General features: G+C 43.5%; 1 long non-coding RNA gene across 1 annotated transcript in view; it reads right to left on the bottom strand.

Annotated features, from left to right (window-relative positions):
* Positions 1 to 7,138, bottom strand: part of LOC144584368 (uncharacterized) — a 40,331-nt gene extending 33,193 nt beyond the window's left edge. Inside the window, exon 1 of the long non-coding RNA XR_013538568.1 lies at positions 7,000 to 7,138. This is a non-coding gene — a long non-coding RNA (uncharacterized LOC144584368). The remainder of the gene's footprint in view (positions 1 to 6,999) is intronic.
* Between the last annotated feature and the right edge of the window lie 9,587 nt (positions 7,139 to 16,725).

The following is a 16,725-nucleotide window of genomic DNA, read 5'->3' as shown; positions in this document are numbered from 1 at the left end:
GTTGCTGACGCCTTATCAAGAAGACCTGAAGACTGAAGACGGCGAAAGAACATGGACTATATGTATATAATGAAAACAAAAAGTTAAAATGTACCTGGTTTTAAATTGGTTTGTATTAATAAAGGTAAATTGATGTAATGTATATGGTAAATGTTTAAATGCCTATTTGAAATGTTTAACTTAGAATGTAAGTAAGTATAATATGGTAGGTATAATTGGTGTTGTGTGTTTTATACAGGTTGTTTTTTTTGGGAAAAAGCACCTTAGCTTTCCCCCTACAAAACAACTTATAAAGAGGGGAGGTGTTACATAACAGCACTGATGTTACCTGTCTGTCATGGGTTTGGAGGGAAAGTTCCATCCTATGGGGAGTGGAAGGCGGGACATCAGGAGGAGGGGCTGTACTGTATAAATATGTGATGCCTGTGTGGTGAAGAGATGATGCTGAGACAGACTGTGAGACACTGGGTTGGGACGAAGCAGCAGCTGGGGAAGAAGAAGCTGTTGTGGGAGTCTGGGTGTCTGACAGGGTACTACTGTGTGTCAGAGTACCAGCCTGAAAGGTTCAGGGGTCTGTTGGTTAGCCAGAACTGATGGGTTCAGGGTCTGTGCTTTAAGTTAAAGGTTCTAGGTGAACCAAACTGTATGCTTGTGTGTGTGAGAATAAGCCACGTTACTTTATTTTATTCACCTGATTGTTTTATTTACCCTGTTTGTATTTAAAATAAACCTTATTCTTTTGTTGTTTAAAAATCCATCCCTGGTCTGTGTGACTTATTATAGGGAATGGTTGGTGGCAGCTTAGTAACTGTGTGATAGATCCCAGTAGGTCTGGGTTTGTCACACTTGTGTTTCCCTGTTTCCACTAAAACTCAAACCATTATATTCTATAGTGCCTCCCTCAGGTCAATGGTTAACATACAGATATTCCAAGGCTAAAATATAATGGACAGAATTCTGTTGCTGGTATAATGGGAATGACAGTAGCAGCAGATTGCCACTAATTAAAGAGTCCCTACTTTAATTTCAGGGTATTGGTAGAACATTTGGAAACAAAATCCAGCACTGACTGTTTCTCTGTTTAAATCCTCCCCATGTATTGATGTAACACTTGTATTCTTTATTTCATTTAGTTCTTAAAAAGTTAGTTTAGCCAATATAAGGCAGAATTCAATCTTGTTAGTGCTCAGCCTTTGGCCTATTTAGAGTGCAGGAAGAATGCAAGTAACAGTTTTATTATTTTCTCGACATGGTCAAATCAGGAATCAGGAAATACCTGTTGGAGAAACAATTGGGAAGTAATCTGGCTGGATTACTGTAACATGGTCTACATGGGGCTGCCTCCAGAAAATTCAGAGGGTCTAAAATGCCACAGTGAAATTGGTAATGGGCTGCTTATAGGGATTACATGACCCCCATGTTACAGCAGCTCCACTCATTGCCAATCTGTTTCCAGGCATAATTCAAAGTGCTGTTTCTAATCTATAAAGCTCTAAACAACTTGGGTCCAAGGGCCACATCTCCCTTTATGAGCCTGCTATGCTGTTAAGATAATCAGAGGAGGCTTTTCTCTTGGTTCCACCACCTTCACATGTGGAGCTGGTGGGGACATGGGAGAATGACTTCTGTGTTGTTGCTCTCAGACTCTAGAACTCCCTTCTACAGGAAGCCAGGCTGGTCCCATTTTTATGTCCTTCAACAAGCATGGAAAGATTGTTCTCTTCCCCAGTGACTGGCTGCGTGTGTGTTAGTGATTTTTTAAAAACATTTTATTAGTTTTTCAATCTATCTACATTGTTTTGTGCTTGTCAAACATCGTGTTACATACTTTGCTTACAATTACAGTGGTGCCTCGCACAACGATGTTAATTGGTTCCAAAAAAAAGTTCTGTGAAAACATCGTTCTGTGAAACACCATTTCCCATAGAGATGCACTGAAAACCGGATAATCCGTTCCAATTGGAACGGATTGCCGTCCTTAAGCAAAAATCCCCATAGGAAACATCGTTGTGTGAAACAATGTATCCACCATTCAAATGCATTGAGTAGGCTTCAAGGCATCTCAATGGGGGAGAAAAAATTCACCAAAAATTAACGAAGACTCAGAAGAAAGCCAGATTAAGTTTGCAAAGGTTTCACAAGCTGCACTAACGAGTCCAAGCATTTAAAAGTTTCTGAGTCTTCGTTAATTTTTGGTAAAAAAATTTCTGCCCCATTGAGATGCATAGACCCCCCCCCAACCAAGAAGCAGCATGGCAGCAGTTAAAAAAATTTTAAAATCAGATTTGAACTTGGGCATCCAAATCCCAGAGGCAGGCATGGCCACAAGAGAACAGCAACCATTTCCTTGCAGAATCAAGCAAGTTACACTGCTTGTTTCTGCCCGTTGGCTGATTAAGGAGTTTCCTGGATCGAACAGGGGTGACCGCCGCCCCCGTGATCAACAGGCTTCCCCCCCCAGTTCACCACCCCTCCGGGGTGGTTCCGACACCCTAGAGTGTCCCAAACAGGACAGAATCCAGCCCAGGGGACAGAGCTCTGTCCTCCTGCTGCTGTCTCATCGCGACGTCAAGCCGGAAGTCCTTGTGTTAGTGATTGTTGTGCCTTACTACTAATATGTTTCTGGTGTTGCTTTTGTTTACTGGTTTTTAGTGTGATATTGCTTGATTCTTTTTGGGATTTGTATAATTACTGTTTTCAGCTTTAGCATTGTATCTTAATGATGTAAGCCGCCTTGGATCCTTTTTAAGGAGAAAGGTGGATTAAAATATTTTAAATAAACAATTAAACAAACGTATAAGTATAGAGCAGGTATTGAGCAGAGTGTTGCGCTCAATTACCCTATAGGCCACTTCCAACTGAATTATTCTATGATTCTATGATTGCAAGGTTACTGAGGGAGTGATGAACATACCTATTTCTACATAGTAGGTGCTTGGACTATTTTTGGTGTTTATGACTATGATTATGACCGGTGATTGTATTTAAGTATTTAGATAGGTGTCTATATAATGAATGTACACTTGATAGGTGCCAGTCGTCTCATTACTGAGCTGAACTCAATGCACTGATTTTATTAATAAAGAACTTTTGTGTAGTATTTAGTGAATTAAGACCCTTATCAAAGTACTTCTCCAGAAATGTGCACAATTTTTTCTCATTGCTTGTAAGTTACTTTGTCGTTTAGTCGTGTCCGACTCTTTGTGATCCCATGGACCAGAGCACGCCAGGCCCTCCTATCTTCCACTGCCTCCCGGAGTTGTGTCAAATTCATGTTGGTTGCTTCGCAGACACTGTCCAGCCATCTCATCCTCGGTCGTCCCCTTCTCCTCTTGCCGTCACACTTTCCCAACATCAGGGTCTTTTCCAGGGAGTCTTTTCTTCTCATGAGATGGCCAAAGTACTGGAGCCTCAGCTTCAGGATCTGTCCTTCCAGGGAGCACTCAGGGTTGATTTCCTTTAGAATGGATAGGTTTGTTCTCCTTGCAGTCCAGGGGATTCTCAAGGTCTCCTCCAGCACCACAATTCAAAGGCATCAATTCTTCGGCGGTCTGCTTTCTTTATGGTCCAGCTCTCACTTCCATACATCACAACAGGAAAAACCATAGCTTTGACTATTCGGACTTTTGTTGGCAAGGTGATGTCTCTGCTTTTTAAGATGCTGTCAAGATTTGTCATCGCTTTCCTTCCAAGAAGCAGGCGTCTTTTAATTTCGTGGCTGCTGTCTCCATCCGCAGTGATCATGGAGCCCAGGAAAATAAAATCTGTCACGGCCTCCATATCTTCCCCTTCTATTTCCCAGGAGGTGATGGAACCAGTGGCCATGATCTTAGTTTTTTTGATGTTGAGTTTCAGACCATTTTTCTGCACTCTCCTCTTTCACCCTCATTACAAGGTTCTTTAATTCCTCTTCACTTTCTGCCATCAGAGTGGTATCATCTGCATATCGGAGATTGTTGATATTTCTTCCGGCAATCTTAATTCCGTTTGGGATTCCTCCAGTCCAGCCTTCCGCATGATGTATTCTGCATATAAATTGAATAAACTGGGGGACAATATACAGCCTTGTCGTACTCCTTTCCCAAATTTGAACCAATCAGTTGTTCCATATCCAGTTCTAACTGTTGCTTCCTGTCCACATATAGGTTTCTCAGGAGATAGATAAGGTGGTCAGGCACTCCCATGTCTTTAAGGACATGCCATAGTTTGCTGTGGTCCACACAGTCAAAGGCTTTTGCATAGTCAATGAAGCAGAAGTAGATATTTTTCTGGAACTCTCTGGCTTTCTCCATAATCCAGCGCAAGTTAACAATTTGGTCTCAAGTTCCTCTGCCTCTTCGGAATCCAGCTTGTACTTCTGGGAGTTCTTGGTCCACATACTGCTGAAGCCTACCTTGGAGGATTTTGAGCATAGCCTTGCTAGCGTGTGAAATGAGTGCAATTGTGCGGTAGTTGGAGCATTCTTTGGCACTGCCTTTCTTTGGGATTGGGATGTAGACTGATCTTTTCCAGTCCTCTGGCCACTGTTGGGTTTTCCAAACTGGCTGGCATATTGAATGTAGCACCTTAACAGCATCATCTTTCAAGATTTTAAATAGTTCAACTGGAATGCCATCACCTCCACTGGCCTTGTTGTTAGCCAGGCTTTCTAAGGTCCACTTGACTTCACTCTCCAGGATGTCTGGCTCAAGGTCAGCAACCACACTATCTGGGTTGTCCGGCATATCCAAATCTTTCTGGTATAGTTCCTCTGTGTATTCTTGCCACCTCTTCTTGATGTCTTCTGCTTCTGTTAGGTCCCTCCCATTTTTGTCCTTTATCATGTCCATCTTTGTTTAAAATGTTCCTCTAATATCTCCAATTTTCCTGAACAGATCTCTGGTTTTTCCTTTTCTGTTATCTTCCTCTATTCCCTTGCATTGTTCATTTAAGAAGGCCCTCTTGTCTCTCCTTGCTATTCTTTGGAAGTCTGCATTCAACTTTCTGTAACTTTCCCTATCTCCCTTGCATTTTGCTTCCCTTCTCCTCTCTGCTATTTCTAAGGCCTCGTTGGACAGCCATTTTGCTTTCTTTCATTTCCTTTTCTTTGGGATGGTTTTTGTTGCTGCCTCCTGTACAATGTTACGAGCCTCTATCCAAAGTTCTTCAGGCACTCTGTCCACCAAATCTAGTTCCTTAAATCTGTTCTTGACTTCCACTGTGTACTCATAGGGATTTGGTTTAGATTATACCTGAGTGGTCCAGAGGTTTTTCCTACTCTCTTCAGTCTAAGCTTGAATTTTGCTATGAGAAGCTGATGATCAGAGCCACAGTCAGCTCCAGGTCTTGTTTTTGCTGACTGTATAGAGCTTCTCCATCTTTGGCTGCAGAGAATCTAATCAATCTGATTTCGATATTGCCCATCTGGTGATTCCCATGTGTAGAGTCGCCTCTTGTGTTGTTGGAAAAGAGTGTTTGTGATGACCAGCTTATTCTCTTGACAAAACTCTATTAGCCTTTGTCCTGCTTCGTTCTGAACTCCAAGGCCAAACTTCCCTGTTGTTCCTTTTATCTCTTGGCTCCCTACTTTAGCATTCCAGTCCCCTAGAATGAGAAGAACATCTTTCTTTGGTGTCAGTTCTAGAAGGTGTTGTAAATCTTCATAAAATTGTTCAATTTCAGTCTCCTCAGCAGTGGTGGTTGGTGCATAAACTTGGATTATTGTGATGTTGAAAGGTCTGCCTTGGATTCGTATTGAAATCATTCTATCATTTTTGAGATTGTATCCCATTAAAGCTTTTCCGACTCTTTTGTTGACTATGAGAGCCACTCCATTCCTTCTACGGGATTCTTGCCCACAATAGTAGATATGATAATCATCTGAGCTGAATTCGCCCATTCCTGTCCATTTTAGTTCACTGATGCCCAGGATGTCGATGTTTATTCTTGCCATCTCCTGTTTGACCACCTCCAGCTTCCCAAGGTTCATAGATCTTACATTCCAGGTTCCTATGCAGTACAGTATTTTTCTTTGCAGCATTGGACTTTCCTTTCAGTTCCTGGCACGTCCACAGCTGAGCGTCCTTTCGGCTTTGACCCAACCACTTCATTAGCTCTGGAGCTACTTGTACTTGTCCTCCGCTCTTCCTCAGTAGCATGTTGGATGCCTTCCGACCTGAAGGTCCCATCTTCCAGCATCATATCTTTTGTTTCTGTTCATGGGGTTTTCTTGGCAAAGATACTGGAGTGGCTTGCCAGTTCCTACTCCAGGTGGATTGTGTTTAGTCGGAACTCTCCACTATGTCCTGTCCATCTTGGGTGTCCCTGCACGGCATAGCCCATAGCTTCTCTGAGTTACTCAAGCCCCTTCGCCACGACAAGGCAGCAATCCATGAAGTGGTTGTAAGTTACACACACCCAAAAATCAAATCAGGAGCTCTTTAATTATCAGCAATGTGTTGCTGCTGCTGCTATACATACCTGCCATTCCTGGGTGTCTTTAAAAAAAAGGATATTAACATTTGGTAGAAAAATAATGCAAAATTAATATGTTATTGCAGATTTTTCAAATTATGTAAATTAAACTAGCATATTAACCAAAACTGTATGGTATGGAGACTGAACTATCTGATTTGTTTAGGCTGCCCAGATTTGGAGGACTGGAACTTGGTGTATTCATGGTAGGAGGAGTATTTGACCCGATATTTGTAGTTGATATTCAATAAAAGGGAAAAATATTTTATAGTTACCTGACTTCTCTTGTCATATGAGCAATTCTAATTCAACAGGTAGGCATTTTTGCCACAGCACCAGTATACTGGTGCATCTGTCTGCTAGGTAGCTATTACTACAGGCCTTGTAGCAATGTCCAAGGTGGGAAACCAATCTTATTTAAGAACCACTCATCACATAGCATTGTTCCATGAGAATTGCTGGCCCATTTTCACATACAGTAGCCTGTATCATCTGCCACTGAAGGGGAGGTGTCTAAGGATTAATGGTACCTTAGATCTGCCTTACCTGGCTTTCTAGCATGGGCCCAATCACATTGGTTTTGTACACCTCCAACATGTCCTCCGGTGCTGCCAATTCCAGGGTGCTCTATATGTTTACTATCCCAGCATTGTTTATCAGCAGATTCAGCCTAGCTCCTTTCAGCAGCTTTGTGACTTTGACTGTAGCCTCCATGATGCTGGATGGTTTACAGACATCTACAGCAGGAAAGATGATGAACAGGGAAAAATCACTCATCAGGATGCTCTACTTAAATTTACTTAGGAAAGATATTTCCATCTTTTTCTACTTCCAATGCCAAGGCAGTGTACATGTCTGTACATCTGCTGCTGTGCCACCAGTATTTTACATTCACAACAATTTTTATACTAAGAGAGAACAACTGCCCCATCTCCATCTCTTACTATACAAACGTCTTTGAGAACCTCTTGTTGAAAAGTGCTCCAGCATATCCCCTATGACAGGAAAAGTGTGACATCTATCCAGGGGACACTATAAAACTCAAAATGGAACAAGATACAGCAGCCCACTTACTTAAAAAAATTATACCACAAAACGGTGTGATATCTAACAAACAACAAAACCAATATTTCAGACCTCTCCAATATTTTACCTCCGTTAATCTCTTAATTCAAAATGTAATTCGTCTGTAGGCCTCAAAATTCACATCCGATACCAAGTTCACCTTTGGCCCTGTGCAAAATGTGCTGAAAGTTCTGTAGAGTTTTTGCACCCTCACATACTGGTTCTAGTAGGTGGAGCCCGGAGGGAGCTTTCTTTGTTTGGGGGTGACGTGCAGTCTATTAAGCACTAGCCAATGGTTCCTTCCCTGCTTCTGGATTCAAAGAGAGCCCTGATTATTCGCTAAGAGCTCCCTCCCCCCCACACCTTCCTTCATCTGTTGGAGTCTGCCTGTTGAAGCAGGCAGGGAGTTTGTTGAGGCCTGTTGCTGAAAAGCAGTCAGGTGTGTTCTCAGTTTGCTGTTTGATCTGTTCAGAAATGTAAGTAAAGAAAATATTTTTTCTGTCGCTAATGTCTCACAGTGAGTTACTGAAACTGTAAGTGTCACTTACTGAGAAAAGAGATGGACTAATCTCGTGAACTTGAAGCCATTTTCCTCTTTGAATCCTTGCATTTCTGCTGCACAGCACAGAGAATTTAACCAAAGTTCAAAACTATGTAATAAGTTCATCTACGTAGGCTATAGTTTATCTGTGCCTTGCCAATAAACCAATTCAGTGCTTAACCTTTAACCAGCCAGAACAGTATCTCATAATAGCATGTTTATTTGGGCTCCAAATTCTTGTTGGAAATCCAAGAGAGATGTGTTCTGAGTTGTTATGTCCCTTTAACCCCCTCCCTCTCCTCTACTGGAACAAATAAGTGTCAGAAGAGGACAGCTGCACAATGTTTTTGGCAGGCTTAGAATTTGGAAATGTTTTATTATTTTACTACTGCATCCAGTCTACCTCAGGCACCATCTTGGGTGATGACTCCAAAATGGAACTTTGGCAAGCCCTTGACAGGCTAGTCTTGCAACTGGAGTGAGGTTTAGGACTGCCTAGTTCCAGTCAGACTGATTATGAGTTAACACTGCATTTTCCCCACACTGAGCTTGGAAATAATTTAAAAATAATTTAACTTAAATCCTTGTGGTCACCATGACCAGATAGGCGGAGTATAAATAGAATAAAAATAAATAAATAAATAAAATTAATAGTATTATCCCCAATGCATCAAAATCCAAGAACTATTTCAAAATCTACTCTTTTTAATAGCTGAAGACCAACACTGTCTATTCCTGGGCACAATCTCTTGCCTCTGGGGAGAAATAATACCCATGTTAAGAAAGAGCTCACTTCATCTTGGACATGCTCCACCTGAGCATGTGGTGGACCTTTTGGTTTTGAGTAACATCTACAGTTCTTTATGGTGTAATTTATTACTGGCTGTTATTTGTCCATGTTGTGAGCCAGATATAAGAAATCTGGAAGTGTTAAAACACTCTTGTACCAGCAAGCATGAGATTTGACCATACACAGACTCAAGAGAGAACAAGCGCTGTTTATTTCGAATGGCCATTCGGGTCCCCCAGGCACGAGGGACATTGACTCATAAGGGCGAAGAACTTTTATGCCTTCTAACCACCAGGAAATACAGATACAGAAAAATCCTCATTGGCTGAAAAGTAGGTTAAGGGAGTTATTCAGTATGCATTCTATAGGGTAGAGCAGCAAAGGGCATATATTTTCTAAGTATGCAGGCAGTTCCCCTCCCCTTTGGGTATTCTAACGATTCTCAACAGGAAACTGAACAAAACAGGATATCTGTGGTCGGCCGATTTTAACCACAGGCTCAGCCAGTTGGGGCTGCTAGCAGGTGCATCTGTAAAGCAAACAAGAAGAGTAAGGGTCTGGGGAGGGGGCTATGGAAGCATCCTTTAATAAACTCAGGCATTCATGCTTACGATGTAAAGGATGTTTTTACACTGCTCAATATTTTTACAAATTAATTAAATAAACTGTGAGGCACTCCTGCTGCCCCCCCCCATCAGTCTGCAAAAGCTATTAATGTGGGGGGAGAAAACAACTTGCAACAAAAGTCTTTTACAGAATTGAGTCCAGCTTGACCCTGAACTAGGGTTGCCAGATACATGAGTATGAAAAGGAGGACATAGAAAGGAGGACAAAGAGGACATATTAGGGGGGCTCTGTGCACGGGGTGGGGGGACATGTCGCTTTTGGAATTAGGTATTGGGGAGAATAGCTCTTTGATTGTGGGACAATACCATAACCATCCCTTGAAAGGTCAAGACTGGGAAAGCTACATTTTTTGGACTACAAAACTTAGAATCCTCTGGCCACTGTGTTTTCTTGTTTTAAAAAATGTTTTTTTTAAAAAACCCAAAACAAATCTACATATACACTTGCTGGGCTCCCAGGACCAATGGACACAATCTATTACTTTCTTTAATGGAGACCCATCCCCCTTGTTTTATTTATTGATTTTTTTATTTTAATAAAAGCATAATAAAGTGAAATAAAAAGTTTTAAAAGTTGTGTGACAGATTTGAAACACTTTATAAAAAACAGAAAAAAACAAGGTGTGGATTTCTCTCAGCTTGAGAAATGCAAAGAGTTGAGAAAATGGATTTGCGCACACACACACACACACGCACGCATGCGCGCACGCGCGCGCACACACACACACACAAAGCCATTTTCTCCACCATTTGCAATTTCTCAAGCTGAGAGAAAAGCACTTGTATGTGTGTGTTCCAGCTCCCACAAGCATGGGGGATAACTGCATATGCTCCTGGACCTGGAAATGCACTCTGCACATGCCTCAGAGTCAGGGGATGTCAGGGCAGAAGGGGGGATAAAAGTGCCTCCTCTTCCCCGGCTTTAGGAGGAAGGAGGGACTGGCCTGGCCCCTATTTCCCTGTCTCTGAACCCCAGACCAGCCTCCCCTCCGGCAGGCAAGCAAGTGCACTCACTTCACTCCACGCCTCTCCTGTCCATTTCCATCCATCCATCTCTCTCGCACCTTCCTGCCTTATTCAGCTCTGGGCAGAAGCAGCCATCCACAAGCCGGGGATTGATTGCACCTTATCTCCCATCTCTGAAAGAACCGGAGGATTTACAAGGGCCGCAACCAAGGAAATAACAGGGAGAGGTTGGGCTGCAGGGGGTGGAGATACAAAAGCCAGACATTTTAAAGTTTTTTAGTTTTGCCTGCCGGACGGAGGACATGATCCTGAAAAGTAGGACATATCCTCCTTTTGCCGGATGTCTGGCAACCCTACCTTGAACCGAAATAGGCTTTGGTAGACTCAGGCCCTGATAGGCAGTGGATGTGATGAGATGAGTTTTTGAGTTAAAATCTTTTAAAGGCATATGGGTTTTGTAATTAAGAAATAAGCCAGAGAGGTTCCATCTTGTTTCTTTGTATAAAGTATCTTTGCTATGCTGACAAGTGTTTTCCAGGCGAGCGAGAGAATGTTATTCTGAAAGCCTGAGAAAGGACTCTGTGTGATTAGATAGATGGGAATTGTTGTGACTCTTTGAGAAACCACCGTAACCCAAATAACATCTGGTGTGTATGAGAAAGAAGTCATGTGGTGCAACAGGACTGTTTGCCTAGTAACGAACTCTGATTGGATGACATCGTGGGAAGGTGCATTAGGCCCTTACCAGTTACTCTTGAAAAAGGAACTTTTTGCCTATAGACTTTGTCTTTCCAAGACCGACCTTTCAGTGATTCGTGACCTACACTTCAGCCATTTGGGACTTACCCTGATGTCTTTAGAGAGAGTCAGGTGGCCTACCTACATGGACTGGTTTCTACGCTTTGCTGGATTGCTTTTGGACTTGTGGGATTTTTCCTAAGGACTATGCATGGACTATTTTCTATGGACTGTTCTATGGAATATTCTTTATGGACTTCTTTTCTTGGAATACTCCATATGGACTATGCTCTTGTAATGTTGTAAGGACTATGGTATATTTACTGGATTTTTCTTTTCTAAGGACTATGGGACATATAAGGGATTTTTACTTTTGTTAAGGGATTTTTATTCTATAGGATCACTGAGGACTATAGCCTTTTTATGACCTACATGGATTATTTTGTTTTTACTCTTTTTAATGGCTTTTTGGGTTTTTGAATACTTTTCTATTTTTTATGTTTTCTTTGCCTCACTACATCTGTGTAACTAAACAGCACAATGCTAGTTTATTTGTTTTGGGTTAATTTGGCTCTGATACTTAGTAACATGCCTTTTCTTTAATAAAATAAAGATTATAAAACTCATTTGGTTTCCTGAACAGTACACTTGTCATAGGGTCATCTGAGAGTGCTGCCTCGGCCTAGCTTACTTAGAGTCCTGTCAGTGGTGCAAGTTGAGTCTAAGGACTACAAAGCCCACTTGACCTTTTCACAATAATATCTGAGAGTACCAGGGTGTTCTTATGTGGGCAGACTTGTGAGAAGGAGTGTTGTATCATGGCTAGCTGAATTTGGACTCTTCAGCCCATTTTAGCATGTGCAAACTCCTGATTGCTCTCTGTCCAAGCTTACACGTGTGTTTTCGAACCCATGTTCGCGACAGTGGATACATAGTCCTTTGCAAAACCAGGACCTTCTGGGCTGATAACTGAAAAATCTTTAGTGGGACTCAGCCCCTCTGGGTCAGATGCAACACAGCTCTTGTCAGATCCAGGCTCTGCTGATTTGGGAACTTAAAAACTCCTTATGGACACAGGAGCTTCAAGGTTGATGACAAGGCCAAAACATGGTCCAATTCCTGTAGTGAACCACATTGCAGTTCAATGAGTCAACAGAGTTTTTAAAAAAAATTTATTTATTTGTTTGTTTGTTTAATTTATATGCCGCCCACTCTACCCAAAGATCTCTGGGGGGCTTACAACAATTAAAATACAATAAAAGATAAAACGATTAAAATACAATTAAAATAGATGCTCTAAAAATTGCTATCAGGACCCATATTTCATGTTATTTCAATTTAAAGCCTTCTGGAGCAGGAAGGGTTTGAACCGGTGCCAAAATGTCATCAGCCAGATGAATCTCAGTTGGGAGAGCATTCCATAGTCTGGGGGCAGCTGCGGAAAAGGCCCTTTGTCTACAACCCATCCCTATTATCTCCTTGAGGGACGGCTCTTTCAAAAGGGCCCCCTGGCTAGATCTTAACTGCTGGGTAGGCTCATATGGAAGGAGGTGGTCCTTCAGATATCTAGGGCCCAAGCCGTTTAGGGTTTTATATGTCAAAACAAGCACTTTGAATTGGGCCTGGGCAGCAACTAGTAGCCAATGTAATTTAATCAGAATTGGCTTGATGAGTTCCCTAGCAGCCCCACCACTCACCAGCTGTGCAGCTCGATTCAGGACCAGTTGCAGTCGCTGGATCATCTTCAAAGGCAGCCCCCACGTAGAGCGCATTGCAGTAATCTATGTGGGATGTTACCAGTGCTTGTGTAACTGTCATGAGACTCTGCTCGTCCAGGTAGGGCTGTAGCTGGTACAACTTCTGCAGCTGAAGGAAGGCATCCCTGGCCACTGCATCCACCTGGGCTTCCAGAGTTAGACTGGGGTCCAGGAGCACCCCCAGGCTGCAGACCCTGTCCCTTAGGGAGAGTGTAACCCCATTCAGGGCAGGGAAATGGCCCTCCAACTTGTCCGACGAAGCACCCACTAACAGCACTTCTGTCTTGTCTGAATTGAGTTTCAATTTATTAACCCTCATCCAGTCCATTATCAGGTCCAGACACGAGTTCAGCACTGAAACCGCCTCATCTGGATTGGTGGAAAACGAGAGGTAGAGCTGAGCATGGTCAGCATATTGCTGACTCCTCAGCCCAAACCTCCTGATGACCTCTCCCAGTGGTTTCAGGTACAGTGGTGCCTTGCTTGACGATAATCCGTTCCAGGAAAATTGCTGTTAAGCGAAATAATTGTCAAGTGAAAAAAACACCATTGGAATGCATTGAAAACCGTTCGATGCATTCCGATGGGGGAAATACCTCATCGTCCAGCAAAGATCGCCCATAGAGAACCGCTGATCAGATGTTTAAAATCGGTGTCTTCCGAAGCAGGGGTCCAGAAAACAGCCATTTTGCGAAGGGAAGGAAGCCATTTTATGAAGGGAATCCATTTTGCAGAGCCAGAAAAATTGTTGTTTAGCGAACAAACAGTTCGCGGAGCAGGCTCCTAATTGACCGCAAGCGAAAAAAACCCATTGAAACCATCGTTTTGCGATTGCTATTGCGATCGCAAAAAACTCATCATAAAGTGATTTTGACATCATGCGGGGTAAGCGTCTAGCGGGGCACCACTGTAGCTGTTAAACAGCATGGGGGCAGTATCGAGCCCTGAGGAACCCCACAATGTAAATGCTATGGGCAGAGCAACTGTCCCCCAGCACCACCCTCTGGACACGGTCAGCCAGGAAGGAGTGGAACTACCGTAAAACGGTGCCCCCAACTCTCAACCCAGCCAACCTATCCAGAAGGACACCATGGTCGATGGTGTTGAAAGCCGCTGAGAGGTCCAGTACTATCTGTTACATACAGCACTGATGTTACCTGTCTGTCATGGGTTTGGAGGGAAAGTTCCAGCCTATGGGGAGTGGAAGGCGGGACATCAGGAGGAGGGGCTGTACTGTATATATATGTGGAGCTTGTGTGGAGAAGAAGGAGAAGCTGGAGGAGAAGCTGAGAGAAGAAGCTGGTGTGGGAGTCTGTGTGTCAGACAGGGTACTACTGTGTGTCAGTCAGTACCAACCTGATAGGTTCAGGTGTCTGTATGGTTAGCCAGAACTGATAGGTTCAGGGTCTGTGCTTCAAGTTAAGTGTTCTGTGTGAACCAAACTGTGTGTATGTATGATTGAGACTAAGCCACGTTACTGTATCTTATTCACCTGATCATTTTATTTTCCCTGTGTGTTGTTTAAATAAACCTTATTCCTTTATTTGTTAAAAATCCATTCCTGGTCTGTGTGACTCCTTATAGGGAATGGTTGGTGGCAGCTTAGTGAAACTGTGGCATACCCTAGTAGGTCTGGGGTTTGTCACATTGATTGGTGTCCAGCGTGTGGGATACGACTGGTCCAGTTGTCCAGTGGTACAGCAAAGCCTTGGCAAGTGTGCCCAGAGCAAGGGGGGTCTAGTCAGGGACAATCTGAGAGCACGTAGGTAATCTTCTAGGTGTACCTCACGGGGAGGTGCGCTAGTAGAAGAACGTGTAGCCTCAGATTGGGGACTAGATTAGGGAGCTCTGAGGTAACCTGTTTTGGCGGGAAAAAAGCTGAGGCAAAACTGGGTAGTAGCAGTGATCTAGCTTGCCTGCTGAGAGGCCTAGCAAAGGGGGGTAGACTCTGGCTCGCAACTGTTGCAAGTTAGTGCTCAAGAACAGCAGCAATCTATAGAAAGCTGGTTCTGAGGCGAAAGAAAAAAAAGTGGTCGCTTTATTTTGAGGCTTGACTTTTGAAAGCAGCCTGTTCTGGGGGGGGATTATGCCCTTGACTCGAAGCCAAATGGCAGAAATGGGTGAAGTGAAAGACCCCCAGGTTGACCAAGGTTCTGAGGATGAATTTGGCTCAGTGCAAGGTGACAGCATGGGAGAACAGAACCCAGAACTCAGAAAAATGCTCCTAGCCCAACAGCATGAACTGAGGGTGAGGGAAATGGAGGAAAGGGAAAGAGAGAAACAACGGCAATTTGAATTAGAGAGAGAGAGAGAGAGAATGGAGAGAGAAGAAAGATTGGAGAGAGAGAAAATTGCTCTGGAAAAAGAAAGAATGGCGTTTGAGTTAAGAAAATTGGAAATGATGAACCAGAACAATAATAACAATAGGGATTCTGAGGAAGGCCAATTGTCTAAAGCTGACCTGAAGAAATTCCCTGTGTACCACAAGGGAGATTGTCCTGAGGTGTTCTTTTCCCTAGTGGAAAGAGCGTTTGTGGACTTCTCAGTAAGGGAAACTGAGAAGATGACCATCATGCGATCTTTAATCAGTGGCAGCCTGGCAGAAGTCTATGCAGAGATGCCAGAGGAACTGATGAAAGATTTTGCAGAGTTTAAAAAACTGGTGTTTGCCAGACATGGGATAAATGCGGAACAGCTGAGGCAAAGATTCAGGTCAATCACCAAGAAACCAGAGCAGACTTTTACCCAAGTGGGGGCCCAATTGGTGAGGCTGCTAGAGAAATGGCTATCTCAGGAGGGGACAGAGATCTTTCAGCAGCTCAAAGACTTCATAGCGCTGGAACAGTTCTATTCAGTCCTGCATGGGGAACTGAAATTCCAGGTGAGGGAAAGGAAACCAAAATCTGTGGCAGAAGCAGCCGAGATCGCAGATTTTATTTCCCAAATAAGAAAGCCCTTGGGTGAGGGGAAATCGATGGGGAAACCTAAAGAAACCTACAGCAAGTACTCTCAGGGACCAGGGAAAAGCCAGCAAGGGGGAGGGGCCCATGGTGAAGGGAAGCCCTCAGACATGAAACCAAGACCTCAGATTTTGGAGGGAAAACCAAAACAAGATGAGAAAGACTCAAAATATAGCAGAAAATGTTATTTCTGTCAGGGAAAGGGCCATCTAATCTCAGAGTGTGAGAAATTAAAGCAGCTAAAAGGAATTGTGCCTCAGGATTCGAGTGGAACCAAGCCAAAAGCGGTGTTCTGTGTCCAGAAAGAGCAAAGCTCCTTGTCACTGAGGGAGCCTGTTGCCATGGCTACTCAATCTGGAACAGTTACATCTGCTGATCAGGCTGAGGAAAATGGTCCTCTTGTGGAGGTCAAGCGCTGCTTACTTGTGAGAACAGATTCTCAGTTGTTTGAAACAGCAGGGGTGGACGTAGGAATACTTGACCATCAGTATCGGGGGCTGAGGGACACTTGTTCCCAGGTGACCCTGTGCCATCCAGATATTATTCCTAGGGAATATATAATCCCAAATGAGAGCATGAAGGTGGCAGGGATTGAGGGGCAGGTGATCTCACTGCCAGTAGCGGAGGTACCTGTGAACTTTCAAGGCTGGAGGGGAGTTTGGCGGCTAGCGATTTCATCGACTCTGCCAGCAGCCGTGCTCGTGGGAAATGACCTGGCTGAACATGTGAAACGGGTGCTAGTGATTACACGTTCACAAGCCACCACGGGGACAGTTCAGGGGGGTAATGATGAGCCAGAGACGGAAGCAGAGGGGAGTTCAGAAGCTGT

The sequence above is a fragment of the Pogona vitticeps genome, chromosome 10, assembly GCF_051106095.1.
Source record: "Pogona vitticeps strain Pit_001003342236 chromosome 10, PviZW2.1, whole genome shotgun sequence".
Taxonomy (NCBI): domain Eukaryota; kingdom Metazoa; phylum Chordata; class Lepidosauria; order Squamata; family Agamidae; genus Pogona; species Pogona vitticeps.
Note: the sequence above shows the minus strand (reverse complement) of the source record. Positions and strands in the feature narration are given on the sequence as shown.